At 44.6% G+C, this 15,160-nt stretch overlaps 1 protein-coding gene across 8 annotated transcripts in view; it reads left to right on the top strand.

Annotated features, from left to right (window-relative positions):
- Ptprm (protein tyrosine phosphatase receptor type M) overlaps nucleotides 1–15,160 on the top strand; it is a 680,881-nt gene that overhangs the window by 581,427 nt on the left and 84,294 nt on the right. The window lies entirely within an intron of this gene.

The following is a 15,160-nucleotide window of genomic DNA, read 5'->3' as shown; positions in this document are numbered from 1 at the left end:
TTCCCCAACTGCTGCATGAGAATGAACAGAAGTAATGGCTTGGCTCACAGCAGGCTTCGCGCAGAGAGCTCCACACTCTTTGGCGCATTAATCCTCCAGACACTGGGTTAGGTAGGTCAGTAATAGCCCCATTTTAAGGGCAGGAAAGCGAAACTCAGGAGTTAAATGATAGTCTCCGTATCACAATACTCATTAGCAAAGGGGCCAGGATTATATCTCAGAAATTCCCAGTGCCTGTGAAACCGAACACTGCCATCCATAATGCCTCAGACAGCTTTTAAATCGAGCCCAACCTCATTAATGTTCCGTAACCATGCCAAGGCTCAGAGCAGATTGATGAGCCCTCTTCTCCCAGGGCTTGGACCATCCATCCTCTGTGTTCAACTGCTCCAAGTCACTCAGGATGACATCAAGGTGCCGGTGGCCCACAGTGGTCACCTAACAGTCCAGCCATTTATGAAGGAGCAGAAACCACAAGAGCAGGAAGCTGGGCCTGGGGAGCATCCCTCTCGTCACATCTTGTTACTCAGAAATGAACAAACTTGGAGGGCACAGGACCTTCAAGGGAGCTGTGCATTTGCTTCATTGATTGTGAAAGTGCAGCTATGTCCTGCCTGCTTGCCAGAGCATTCCTTGGCTTGACAGTCCAGTTGCTATGGTCGTGATGGCCAACATTCCCTGTGCTTTGGGAAATGTTCTGATCCATTCAAGTCCCAGGTTACTAGGCACTTGAAATGTGTCTGTCATGACTGAGACACCAATTTTTTTTTTTTTGTAACTTTTGTTTCCTTCTCATTATTTTGAGTTTAAAAAGCACTCGAGACTAGTGGCTACCATACTGGACAGTTGTTTTTCATTACTTTTCTGTTCTCGTGACAAAACACTGTGACCAAGGCAACTGACACAGGAAGCATTCAATTTGGGGCTCACAGTTCAAGAGGGTTAGAGTCCGCGACCTCCATGGCAGGAAGCATGATAGCATGGAGAGGCATGACCCTGGAATAGTAGCTGAGAGCTTCTATCCTTGTCAACAAGTAGAAGGCAAGAGAAAGAGAGAAACCTCGAAGGCATGGGCTTTTGAAACCTCAAAGTTCACCCCCGTTGACCCACCTCCTCCAACAAGACCACGCCTCTTAATCCTTCCCAGACAGTTCAAGCAACTGGGCACCAAGTACCAAACATAGGCACCTACGGGGGTCATTCTCATTCAACCACCACAGAAGTACATATTGTTGACATGTGTCATACAAAGCAAAGAGTAGTTTTATACACAGAACATGCAGGGATCTAGCCAAGCCTTGCCTTCCCTTTGGCTACCAGTAACAAAACCTGGCTTTTCTAGAGTATGAATGTCGCATCCATGTGCTTCATTGACTGTTTTTTTTTTTTTTTAAACTCACTATGGTTGCTTAAGGGTTTGTGTCTGTACAGTTGTCACAGGCAGGCAACTTGCCCTGAGGTTGAGAGTTTGACTTCCCCTTGGCGAAGTGTGTTTGTGCTCTGGCACACTTTATCAGAGTTAAACACTGAGATTGCACAGATGACAACACCAGCTCTTGTCCCTGCCCCCAAGGCAGAGCCAACAAGCGCTTGAAGGCCATGTTAAAGGAAGTTTGGGGAAGTAGAGCTTCAAGTTCGCTTTTGGTTTCCTACTAACCCTGTGGGTTACTTGGGAGGGTCTGTGCATATGCATGTTTGAGTGCACCACATGTTGAGGTGGATGTGGATGTACATAGATGACAAGGAGAGCTTAAGAGCCCTTGTCTACCTTTCTCTGCTATATCTGCTTAGAACACAATATGTCACTGAACTTGGAGCTGGACTGGTGGCCAGAAAGCTGCAGCCATTGTCCTGTCTCTCCCCTCCGTAATACTAAGGTGATGTGCAAGTCACAGCCGTGTCTGGCTTTTTTAATGCAGGTCCTGGGGATTTGAACAGCAGGCAGTCTTACTGAACTGTCTCCCCTCCAAAGAAATACTCTTCATATGCTTAGCAGAGCACAAGTGAGGCTAGGCATCTCTACTCTGAAAAATACTACGTCCATAATGCTCCAGAAGTCTGCAGACAATGCATACAGGGTGTACATTAGGCATAAATGAAATAAATTCATCTATGGGCTTGGGTCCCTTCCCATGCACATGCACGTGCACGCGCGCACACACACACACATATGCAGTAATCTAGAACCCCCAAAACACCTATTCCTGGTTCCAAGCACTTGTGATTGGGGATGTATAACCTGTGAAAGCTAGCATTTATTACACTGCACACCACTAAACAATTTTCACACAGTTGTTTACTCTCTACAAGGACACTATGAGATAGGTACGTGTGTGTGTGTGTGTGTGTGTGTATCTGTCTGTATCTGTATGTGTGTGCATGTGTCTGTCTGTGTATCTGTCTGTGTCTGTATATATATGTGTGTGTATATATGTCTGTCTGCCTGCCTGTCTGTGTATCTGTGTGTGTGTGTGTGTGTGTGTGTGTGTGTGTGTGTGTGNTGTGTGTGTGTGTGTGTGTGTGTGTGTGTGTGTGTGTGTGTGTGTGTGTATGAATGTCTGTCTGCCTGTCTGTCTGTATGTGTATCTGTCTGTGTCTGTATATATATATGTGTGTGTATATATGTCTGTCTGCCTGCCTGTCTGTGTATCTGTCTGTGTGTGTGTGTGTGTGTCTGCCTGTTTGTCTGTGTATGTATCTGTCTGTGTCTGTATATATATATATATATATATATGTGTGTGTGTGTATATATGTCTGTCTGCCTGTCTGTGTATCTGCCTGTCTGCATATATATACATGTGTGTATATATATATGTCTGCCTGTCTGTCTGTGTCTGTGTATATATGTTTGTGTGTATGTATCTGTCTGTATCAGTGGTATATATGTGTATGTGTCTGTCTGTTTGTGTCTGTGTATTTATATGATTGTCTGTCTGTCAGTCTGTGTTTTTGTATATGTGTGTGTGCATGTGTACATGCACACGTATACACCACTTGCATGACTTGTGTCTGAGGAAGCCAGAAGAGGACATGGGGTCCCCTGGAACTGGAGTTACAGGTGGCCGTATGGTTGCTAGGAATCAGCCCTGGGTGCTCTGGAAGAGCAGCTAGTACTCTTCACCTCAGAGTCTGTCCCCAGCCCAAGAGACACTATGGTCCGCGTCTATTTTAAAAGCCATATGAGTAGTGCGAAGGTGAGTGACATGGTAGGAGAACTGGACATGGCCTGTGTCACAGAAGATGCGCTCAGAAGTGAACAGAGTTATATCTTGCTGACACCCTGGGTTTCCAGTCTGAGAGCCAGGCAGGCCAAGACCGGCAGGAAATGCTGGAGCTCAGACTGTCAGGTGGGAACTGCATTGCAGAAGCCCTGCTGGGACCTGAGGGATGATAGAGGGAGAAGACACATGATCAGGAAAGACCCTGAAGGAAGATCAGGAGAGCCTAGGACTGGGGATTAGGGGACAGAATCAGGGTCCCATTGTGCTTTTAGCTGGATGTCCCCGGCTGAGTCATGAGCCTATTTAATGACATAATTTTCTGAGAGCATTACCTGTTACAAAAGTGAACCTAACGATACAATGACATCACTCTTCCTTGTGGCAAGTGAGGATTCATTTTCTTTATCACCACTTTTGTGTTACTCTTCTGTAGCTTAGAAAAATCATAACGCCATTTAAAAACGAAACCATGAGAGACTGAGCAAATCAGTATTGTGGAGCTTCAGACCGTTTCCTCAGGTGAACACTGTGTCCAGCCTGCACAGGCTCGGCTGTGGTGTGCATCTCTGTGTGACATGGCTGCCTGTGGCCTGGCATGCCGCATTTTCTAATTTCTGGGTGCCATCCATTCTAGCTCCTCTTTGCTCTCTCTCAGCATGTCCACTGGATTCCCTTGCTGGTGTGCCTTTCCAGGGACAGAAACTTCCCTGCTCCAGCCATACCATCCAGTCTCCTGCCTTCTCCACAGCACCCAGACACTTCTTCCACTGCACAGCTTCTCCTGCTGCACAGCTTCTCCCAACTCACAGCTTCTCTCACTACACAGCTTCTTCTACTGCACAGCTTCTCCCAACACACAGCTTCTCTCACTACACAGCTTCTTCCAATGCACAGCTTCTCTCACCACACAGCTTCTCCCTCCACACAGCTTCTCCCTCCACACAGCTTCTCCCACCTCACAGCTTCTCCTACTACATAGCTTCCCCCACTGCACAGCTTCTCCCACTACATAGCTTCCCCCACTGCACAGCTTCTTTCCTTCTAGTTCACTACATTTTCTGAAATCTCTCTAGATTTGTCTGTTTGTAACTCATTATTAATGTGTACATATTTTATATGACTGTGTAGCATATAATTACACTATAACATGTATATAAACCATTCGATTCTCTACAGAGCTCTGGGTTGGAATACCTTGAGATATTGATCACTTAAACAACCTGCCGGTTATTAATGCTTCTAAACTATAATATCCAGAACCTTAGAACTACTGATGAGTTCTGTGTAAGAAGGGTGATTTCAATACCTACCAAACAACCATGAGGAAAAACCACTACCTTTGTCATAAGCAGTAGAAGCACCGACAACAGCCTCTTCCCCTTATCTGTGTGAGACCATGTGATCTTAGAGCCAGGTCCCTGGGGAGGGCACCCATGAATGAGTTCCCTAAGCCATTTTTGTGAACCCATTAAAGAACGTTTTTAATAGTCTGAGTAGTGCCATCTAGAAAATGCCTCATTAATGTGTGTGGGCACAGGTGTGCATGTGTGCATGCATGAAAATAGGTCTTACCTATTGTGGAAGATGTGCAAAGATTTGAAGAACTGAGGAAAGAATAAGAGTCATTATCTAACTATTAGCCACATGTGAGTTCATGTGTGTATAATGCTTATATCCTTAGTAGGCATAGAAGGTGGTTGGCATTCCGCATCCCTAGAAATGTATATAAATGCAGAAAGGCCAGTGTCCCTGACTGAGATGTGTGCCCTACAGATCCGAGGCATTGGGGACAGTCGCTCCCCCTGGAGTGAGGAATTGTGGGATTCTGTGTACACACCACAGAGATTCTCAGCAGTGCTTTCCAAAGAGCATAAAAAAAGAGCTGGTAATGATCCCACTCATTGTTTCGCAACAGTGTTTGCATATAAAATGGTGTTAATGGCGCTTCAAAACTGTTTATGGGCTTTGCTCTTAAGTAAGTTAAACTTTTTCTTTATTTACACTATAAATGTGCTGAGCCAGCTCTTTCCAAATCGAAGCTAGCATTCTGTCCGCCATTACCACCACCACCACACACAGACTCAGCCCCTCTAATCCCCTCAATGATTCCCGGTTATAATTAACTCACAGCAAAGATAAACACCAAATCTCCCAGCTAACGAGGCAGCCCCTCTGCAGCTGCTCCCCATTATGGGACACTGACAGTGGAGAGAACCAGCCAGACTACATAGGCACTTCCCAGGCGAACTGTCTCTCTCTTCTTTTTGGCCATTTATTCAAGAAATACATATTTAACCACCACATACCTGGTCCTGAGCCAAGCTGGAATCCCTCCTTCCACATACGTTTACCAACTGCTTCCTATAAAGGAGATACTGTTGTAAACGTCAGAGAGCGAGCAGGGAAGCAGAGAGGGCGGTGGTAGAGCTGCAGAGCAGACTGAGCAGCCACTGAGAAATGGAGCAGTGTGCTCGCTGCAGAGGGATAGCATTGGTGTAGAGTGCTCACTGCAGAGAGATGCTAGAGCCAGAAGACAGCAAGGAGGGCGGTGGCACAGGGTGAGAGCTTCAGGTTTCAGAATGTGGTCCAGGAGGACCTTCTGGGAGGGCACGATGCAGGCCAGAACTTGAAGCAGAGGATGAAGTATCCATTGTGGGCAGTGAATACCTGGTGAGTGCAGAAGGCCAGTGTGGCCAGAGCAGAGAGGTGGGAGGGAAAGTTCAGGCATGAGACACTTGGCGAGCTACAGTGACAAACCTGACAGGCTCTCCAGTCTCTCAAACCCAACAGTAGCAGGGCAGAAGTTGGGGGAGCCGTGGAAGAAATTAAATGATTATATCTGATTACCCAAAGGAGCGGGATATACTCTAAGGGCATATCCAATGATATGTGACTCCGTTAAAACTTGAACTGTGGAGACTGACTTATTTGGAGATGTGGGGAGGGCCTCTCTGAAGATGTAACACGGAACATTACAGGATAGGTCGGTAACAACCCTATTATACTTCCACACTACGGAATGGGTTGAGTTTGAGGAACTGAAGAAAGGCTAGGTGGCTGGAATAGGAAATGGGGTTAAATGATATGGGTAGATGGGGGGGTCCAAACCCTATTCTAGAGCGCATTAAGGCATTTACTCTTTATTGTGCAAGCAAAGGAATTTTACTAAATGAGAATTTGTTCTTAATCAAACAGGCATTGGAATTTTTTAAATCAAACTGTGAAATAGAAAATCTATCAAAAAAAAATCACCCAGTTAAGAGATCTTTAGTATCCCACATGAGAAAATGTATGTTGTAGATTGAAGGAAAGTGACTTAACAAAGAAACCTCTAGATAGAATGTGGAGGCCTTCCCACACCTCCAAATGAGCCGATCCCCATGGGTCAAGCTTCAACGGAATCCCGTACAGTTGGATGTTCCCTTAATATCCCTTAATGGGCAGTGGGCTATGTAGTCAAATGAGAACATAGCTGGAGAAGAGATCGGCTGTGGCCTGAGGATGGCAATGACATGGGAAGCCAGTGAGTGTGGCTTGGGGACAGTTCGGAGCATTCAAATGAGGTATGAGTAGATGGTTAAAAGAACTGCTCTGAGAATGGCCACAAGGGGGCCTGGTACCAGAAATGGGTTCATGGGTCATGTGGCAGATACACAGGTCAGACTGGAAGACTGGAAGCAGAGTGAGAGTCTGTGGAGGAGCACATGGAGACCCCAGGACCCACCCAGGGGAGGGGGAGGCTGTAACAGTGGGCCATGCTGATCCTACACACACACACACACACACACACACACACACACACACTGGGTGATGCTGGAGTCCTGATGGGAGACCTAGTTCCATAAAGACTGACTTGATGCTGATGGTGGCAGCAAGCGCATCCTTGCTAAGAAGGGAAGAAAAGTTCTTTCTGAGTCTGCCCTCTACTGGAGCAAGCCTGCTTCCCCAATGCATCAGTATCTGTGCCTGGGCCGCTTGGCTTCAGCTCCCCTCCCCTCCATCCCCATTACTTTAAACCAGAAACCCAGTTTTGATGGCCCAGGTCAAAGGCCATTTTTCTAGGATTTTTATAGTGGAGCAAAATTCTCCTCTCTCTGCTAATTGAGCTCCTCCATCAGGTCTATAAAGCCTATTTACCGCTAGCATCCTCTCAGAGGCAGTGGGAGGGAAGAGATGGGGAGGAGCTGAAGTGCAGGACCCTTTAGCATTACATTCAAGTGGACGGACAGCTGATGTGGATTAGAACAGCACCTCTGGGAAGCTGTGGGATAAAATCAGAAAGTCAAGAAAACCTGGAGTCAGTGGTCCCTGAAGGTTCTGAGCAGTCCCGAGTAAGACTGGCTGAGGAGGTAAGTGGAGAAGCCACAAACAAGGCAAGGCAGCAATCTACTGACAGCAGGATGGGGTCTTCATCCAGAGGTCCCTAAGGTCAGGCTGGGGTCCTCCTCAGAGCCCTGTGTCTGGGGGAAGCAAGTGAGCAGGATGGGGTCCTCATCCAGAGGTCCCTGAGGTCAGGCCGGGGTCCTCCTCAGAGCCTGTGTGTCTGGGGGAAGCAAGTGAGCAGGATGGGGTCTTCATCCAGAGGTCCCTGAGGTCAGGCCAGGGTCCTCCTCAGAGCCCGTGTGTCTGGGGGAAGCAAGTGGAGGCAGACAGCAGGGTGGGGTATGTGGAGCACCCCTCCTGGTGGTGTTCACTGGAAGGACCCTTTCCCAGGCTATACCTTGCTACAGGTGCAGCAGAATCCTTGGCCAGATGCAACTACAGAAGAAGTGACATCTTTTTTGCAGAAAACAGCTTAGGCATTAAATTAACGTTGAGACACCGCTCAGAGGCCAGATGTTGCTTTGGGTCACTGTGATTCCAATTCAATACCTAACTGTGTCATCAATATTTAACTGAGAGTGAGAATTGGTTAGAGATGAAAGCTTGTCAATTGCAGGCTCCTGTTCTGCCGCCGTGGGAATACCTGACCATGCGTGGGTTAAAGCTGTAAAGCCATTCCCAATGTTGCTTCGTATAACAGGAAGTGGGAGAGTATTTGCAGCTACTTAGCAGTATTTTTAAATAACATCATTTGACAAAAAGGTTTAAATACCATGTTTAGAGGATTTAGGGCATAAAGACCTGATTGGATCCTTTTGTATTTTTTCTTAATTCCTCAATGGTTTTCTGAGGATTTTTTTCTTTCCATTGTTACATAATAATTCTAGGTATTGATGACAATACAGTATGACTATCCAGGACATATATACATTATATGAGTAATTAGCCTTTTTCCATCCTTAAATGTTTATCATGGAACTCTGAATCCATCTCTTCCAGTTCCTGACAAATATATAGTAATTGTTGTGAATAATAGTCGGCACCATCATGCTATAGAATGTGAATATGGACTCCCCCGTCAACTATAACTTGGCACCTTAGTTCAGCATCTTTTCTTCCCCTCCCCGCTTCCTGGACACACCCATAGACCTGCTTCACCACCACCCTGCTCACTCCAGCGCATGTATACACACATGTGGAAAGCACAGGTCGGTGGTAATTATTCAACAGTAAATGGTAGTTTTTATAGCCAGGTCTCCATGTGCCAGCTTCTTATCCCAAAACACCAATAGCCCAAGTGAGAAAAGGCACATCCAAGGAGAGAAGCTGAGCAGCCCAAGGTCTGGATTGAACATGGGACAGGCAGGTAAAGGATGGATCAGACATACAGATGGACAGGTAGCTGGTGGATGGAAAGGCTGTTTGTTCATATGGGAGCCATTTGAAGAGGAGATCAGGAATGGGCTTGAGGTTGACAGTTATATGAGAAGCTAGTGAGTGCAGTTTGGGGACAATTTGAAGCATTTGTCACATTTCCTCTAGTTAAAGTTTTAGGGGAATAAGTCTTTATGCAGATTGAATTTGGCAAAGTAGCTGAGTGTGTTAATTTTGTGACAGAGAACTCTGGCCTGTGGTTATAATATAAACATCACTTGTTTATATTATAGACTTTTATTTTTATATTTATATTAATAAGTATAATGCTTATTACATATTTTATATTACATACTTTTATTATAATATAATAATATTGTATATATTGTTTAAATTCCAGGCATGTATGGAAAATAACTTCTTTTTCTCTAATTATAAAAGCAATACATATATGTTCAAGAAAAGTTTGTGCAGTAGAGTTGGGGAAGTGGCCCAGAGCGTCATTTTTCTAATTGAAATGCTGCTAACATTGAAGTTTACCCGAGGCTTTTCTTTCCCAAGCTGTGGAGTTATTGACTTTGTGTTTTTAAGTTTTTAATTTCTGTTGCTTTTGTTTTCTAATAACTATAGTATCAGCTTTTTTTCGGATTATGAAGACAATATAGACCATGCAGATGGCTGTAGTATGTAAAACTCCCATCCACTCTTAGCCTCAGATAAACCCCCTCCTGCCAGTTGCCACACTGTGTGTAGTTACGCTCACACATCCCCCACATGCTGTATCCAGAAAAGCCACAGGCTCTTATACAGAGCAGGACACCTAAAGTAGGGACACCTACTCACAGTGGCACCTTAAATAATCCCTGGTCTTCTTGTCACACATAACATAGTGTATGTGCTGGATAAAGGGACATTTCACTGTATTGTCCAGTGAATAATCATAGGAAAAGAAATCTGTGCTGATTCAGCACAAGCACACTTGTCTAATATTTTCAATTCGGCTACATCTGTGCCCATAGAGGGGGGCAGATGACGAGGGCAAACTATGCACACATGCATCAGATATGCACTGTGCACACATGCATCGGATGTGCTGACTGCAACCTGCTCTTCTTCACTCTGCCCCAATAACCATTCCAGGTAAACAAACTGAGGCCATAGCAACCCCTTCTCATGAGTGGATTAACAGGCCTGTGTTTACATCACCACCATCAGGTCGCAGTAGGTGTCACTGAATGATTAAGGGGGTAAATGAAAACAAGAAAAAAAAAAAGCTGCTGTCAGCATAGATCTGACAGACAGACAAACTAGTCCAAGTGAAAAGTGATCTGATCTAAGGCTATGCCATTTTCAGCCCTAAAACTATGATGGGCAGCATTCACTCACTTGTGTGTAGCTGACATTTTTGAACACATTATGTTAACTCACTGAATCCTCAGGCTGTGAAATGTCAGCAGTAGTATCATGCCCATCTACAGTACAGGGAAATCGAGGCACTAATTAATTTTTCCAAGGTCTCACAACCAGAAGGTGACAGGACGAGGATTTATAGCAGGATTCTATAGGATCAGGCTCGGGATCCTGGGATCTTAAGCTCTGTGGTACACGGCACAGACCAAGGGCAGCAAAGTGACTGAGGAGCTGACTGGTGATGCCAGGATGGGAGTCGATGAGTGTGACTCACACCTTGTCCTGCTTCCCTCTAAATTAGGCCCTGTTCCCATCCCCAGAGACCAGCTGCTTGGAGTCATCGGCTCCCAAGCTTTGCTGTTCTGAAGCACACCATACGCTCTCAGAGACCTGAGTTCTTTTTTTTTTTTTTCTTTTTAAGATTTATTTATTTATTATATGTAAGTACACTGTAGCTGTCTTCAGACACTCCAGAAGAGGGAGTCAGATCTTGTTACAGATGGTTATGAGCCACCATGTGGTTGCTGGGATTTCTATTATGTAACTTCTACTAGAATGTTGCTTTTATTCCCAAAAAGGAGGTGACTTTCTAATAGGAACTGTTGCTACAGGAAGTAACTTGGTCCCCAGCCTGGGGGAGTGAGCAGATCCTGAGGACTCTCACATTATGGGTGGATAGATATCCCTTGATGGAGCTGTTAATATGGCCTTATTGGGAACTGGTGAAAGTAGTAGGTCACTGGAGATGTTGCCTGCAGCAGCGCTACTGCCTGCCCTGGGCCTTTCCTGTATTGCTATGTCTGCTCTGCTCCGCCACACCCAGAGACAGACCAAGACCTCGGGAACTTTGGAATGTGCGCCTTTGAGTTTCTCTCTCTGGTTTCGGCTCTCGGCAAGGAATGAACGTAGCCTTATTCCAAGACTGACGTGCATGGTTGTACTTGATCTTCCCAACAGCCCTGTGAGAGGAAATATGTCATCCCCTCCTCACTGAAGCTCAGCAGAGTCAAAGATGTCTGAGTCCACCACTGAGGTCTGCAAGTGAGGAGGGTACCTGGGATTCTGGAGGTTGTGATATTTCCATGCAACACAAAATAAGAACATAAAAGAACTTTGGAATAACCAGGAGGATAGATATTTGGATGGGCAATGTTTGAGTCATCTCAAACTTAGCAAGCTGGGAAAGTCTTTGAAGTGTTAGCTGTAGCATTTCCGTGATTAATAGCTGGTAGTCATAGATCCCATTAGGCTACCCAAATTTTACACATGACCAGGGGAGTTCTCTGAACCTCCCCCTGCATTCAACAGTAATGCCCAGGCCCTTGGCCTAGAAAGGCCCAGCTGGTGGCCTTCAGAACAGGGACTGTCCATGAGGGCTTGGCATGTCATTAGTTCTTCATTCTGGAGGACTCTGGTATTTGTTACATGCTAGAAATGTCTGGTAGGCATTTCCTTATAAACATTCGATATGACTCAGCTTCACAATTACCTCGGACAATAACTCAGTTTCCCTAAGAGAATAATTATGGTATACTCATTTCAGTATGTTTCTGACTCAGAGTAGGTAGAATCTCAAAAACAAAAACAAACAAAAATCTGGTGATGCAAACTATTCATTTGTTCCCAACAGTCAGTATTCATTTTGTGGTTCACTGATGACTAGACTTCAAGTTGTATGCTGGAAGCCACGGGGTCTGTGCTGAGTCATTCTTAACGACTCAAGCAGCAATGAGCAGAGGCTTTGAACCTAAAAGGGTCACTCACATCGCCTCTTTCCACAGTGGCTCAGTGTGGGTGGCATCTACCCTCCTATTTATTACATTGTTGTTTAGGAAGGATGCTTTTCACACAAACCTACAGAAGGATGACGGATTAGCCTGCTTCCTTTCTGGTCCTGTAATAAAATATCCACAAGAAAAGCAAGTTGGTGGCAAAGACATTTGTTTTAGCCCGCAGTTCTGGGTTACAGCATGTCTTTGTAGGGAAATCAAGGTAGGGCGAAGTGAAGCAGCTGGCCACGCCCACAGTCAAGGGCAGAGAGACAATGAGCATACCCATGCCTACTCATGCTCTCCCCCCCCCCCCCATCGTCTTCTCCCAGGTCACAGAATCTGAGACCCGAATCCACAGAATGGTGGCACCCACTCTAAGCTGGGTCTTCCCAAGTCAATTAACATCATCACGTGCTCACAGGCCCACACCTCATCTTGAGAGTCACTCTGAGGCCCTTTTCCAGGTGACTCTGATTTATACCAAGCTAATAATTGGAACTAACCAGCACACCCACAATAATGGAGAACTTTCGCCTGGCGAAGGTCCTCCCTGTGCTCTCTGCAGGCTGACTCCTCCCGGAGGCTAGCTTCTTTGCATTCTTGGTTCACCTTATTGTGGCTGATGCCACATCCAAGGAGTCAACCAACCTCAGATTGAAAATTTGGGGAAAAAAACTTGTGCTTGTACTGAATCGGTGTGAATTTCCTCTCATTATTCCCTCAACAGTGAGGGAGAGCAGTTCCAAGCCTCTACCTTGAGGATATTAGGCTATGTGAAATGCAGTGCACAGTGGAATAAAGGGACAACCACTGTGGGACTCTGGCTATGAGGTTCAATGGCGGGAAACTGCACAAATAGATGGCCATATTCTATTGGCCATACCTGAATGATGGATTCAGATTTCCCTTTGCTGAGACCAGACACCAGAGAGAGAAACCTCACGATTCCATTGCACCCCATAGAGATCATTTAAAGTGTTCAGGAGAGTTTACATAGGTTACACGCAAAATGTACACATTTTATAGAAAGAATGCAAATATCCATAAGCTTGAACATTTATGGAGTTCCAAGACAGATCCTCCAACATATACCGAGGAACAGTTGTATCTTCCTGGAAGGCAGATTCAGTTCTCGATGTTCACTCTTATTTTAACACTACAAGAATATGTTATAACCTTTTTCTAATTCTTAGACATGTCTAGCAAATGGACATCAATAATGTGTGACTTCTCCATCACCAAACAAGAGTCCTTGATACTACTGCCAGTACCCCACCATTGAAAGGGAGCAAGCCATGTTAGGAAGATCTTTCCAGCAAAGGCCTCAAGGGCTGGAAGTCTGTGAGTGTCCTTGCCATCCTTGAAGGTGCTATTTCCATGGAGACCGGGATTAGAGGAGAGGTGGAAGATTACAGACTGAGTGCACAATACACACTTGTACGAACTATACATAGCATGGCATTTGCCTTCTTGAATGGCTGAACATAACTCTTTTCATCTTGCAAATGTGAGCCTCTGCATAGAGTTTCTAAAAGACTCTCCATTCCTCACTCGGCCCAGCCTCAAATATGGCCCTTCTATTTGTGTAGTTTCCCTGCCGTTGAACCTCATGGCTAGAGTCCCACAGTGGTTGCCCTTTTATTCTGCTATATACTGTGCATTTCACATAGCCTAGTATCCTCAAGGTCGACACTTTAGCCTATTGTTGTAAAGCAAAGGTTCATGAAACCACCAATCAAGTCTAGACCTTGGCAGTAGCCAGCACCCTTGTTCTGATCACAGCTTGCTGCTTCATGCACTGAAGTAGATACTATTAGACTAGGAATGTGGTCTGTGACAGTGTATTTCCCTAGTATGAATGTTCATGACTTCTGTGTTAGATACGTAAGTCACACACACACACACACACACACACACACGAAAAAGAGCATCTTATAGTAACAATTTTCTCTTTTCTCATATTTTGAATACATCCCAGAAAAACCACCCTGGAAAAAATGGAATATGTAGTACATAATATGAGCCACATATAAAACATTTTAACATTGCTAATAGGCATACTAAATAGAAATAAAATATTAGTATAGATTAACCCTTTAAGTTAGTATAGTGCAAATATTATCATTTAAACATGTAATCTATATGAAATTGTAAGTTGGGTGTTTTACACTATCATACCAAGTCCTCAATATAGTAAATACTTAGCTAATATGGTTATTTAAATTTAAAGTCATGAAATTAAATATAATCACAAAGTCAGGGGCTATAGAAGTAACTCAGCAGTTAAGAGCACCAATTGTTCTTGCAAAGGAGCTGGGTTTAATTCCCAGCAGCCACAAGGCAGTTCACATTCTAAGTTCCAGGGATCTAGTGCTCTCTTCTGGCCTTCATAGGCACACATATGGTACATAGACATGCATGCAGGTAAAATACCCATAAACACATAAATGTTTTAATTAAAGAACATCAGCTCCTCTCTGTCACCACAGCTCAGTCACCGTACATGAGTAGTGACTGCTGTGCTGAAGAGCAATGTTGTAGAACTTTCCATCAATACAGAAAGGTCAGCAGAGAGTTGCTAATATTCTTCTGTGTGTAGCTTTCTTTTGGCTTGACTTGTGTTTACATAATCAGTCCATTTTGTTGTATGTAACTGTCTCCATTCATTGTCATTACTAAATAGCACCCCACTTTATAAGTCAGTAACATTGTTATTCATTGGAAACAGTATTGCTAGGTACATTCTTATTTAGCCACCAGGATGCCCGTACTATCAACTTCTTGCTGCTGGCAAGTAGGATAGATATCTTCCTCTTTGCTACATAATAGCTAATTCTTTTCTATGTGTTTGCAATCGTATTCATGTTCAGCTTCAGCATCTGAAAGTTCATATTGTTCCATTATGAATATGCTTTATTGCCTTGACCATGGGTGAGGGAAATCACTGTGGTGGGAAGTACATGGGGGAACATGCTCAACTTCCCACTTCAAGCCAGTAATTCATAGTCACGTTGTAGGTCTTCAAAGGATATCAAATTCCAAGCTGCAGCAATTTTTAAA

This window comes from Mus pahari, chromosome 18, assembly GCF_900095145.1.
Source record: "Mus pahari chromosome 18, PAHARI_EIJ_v1.1, whole genome shotgun sequence".
Classification (NCBI taxonomy): Eukaryota; Metazoa; Chordata; class Mammalia; order Rodentia; family Muridae; genus Mus; species Mus pahari.
Note: the sequence above shows the minus strand (reverse complement) of the source record. Positions and strands in the feature narration are given on the sequence as shown.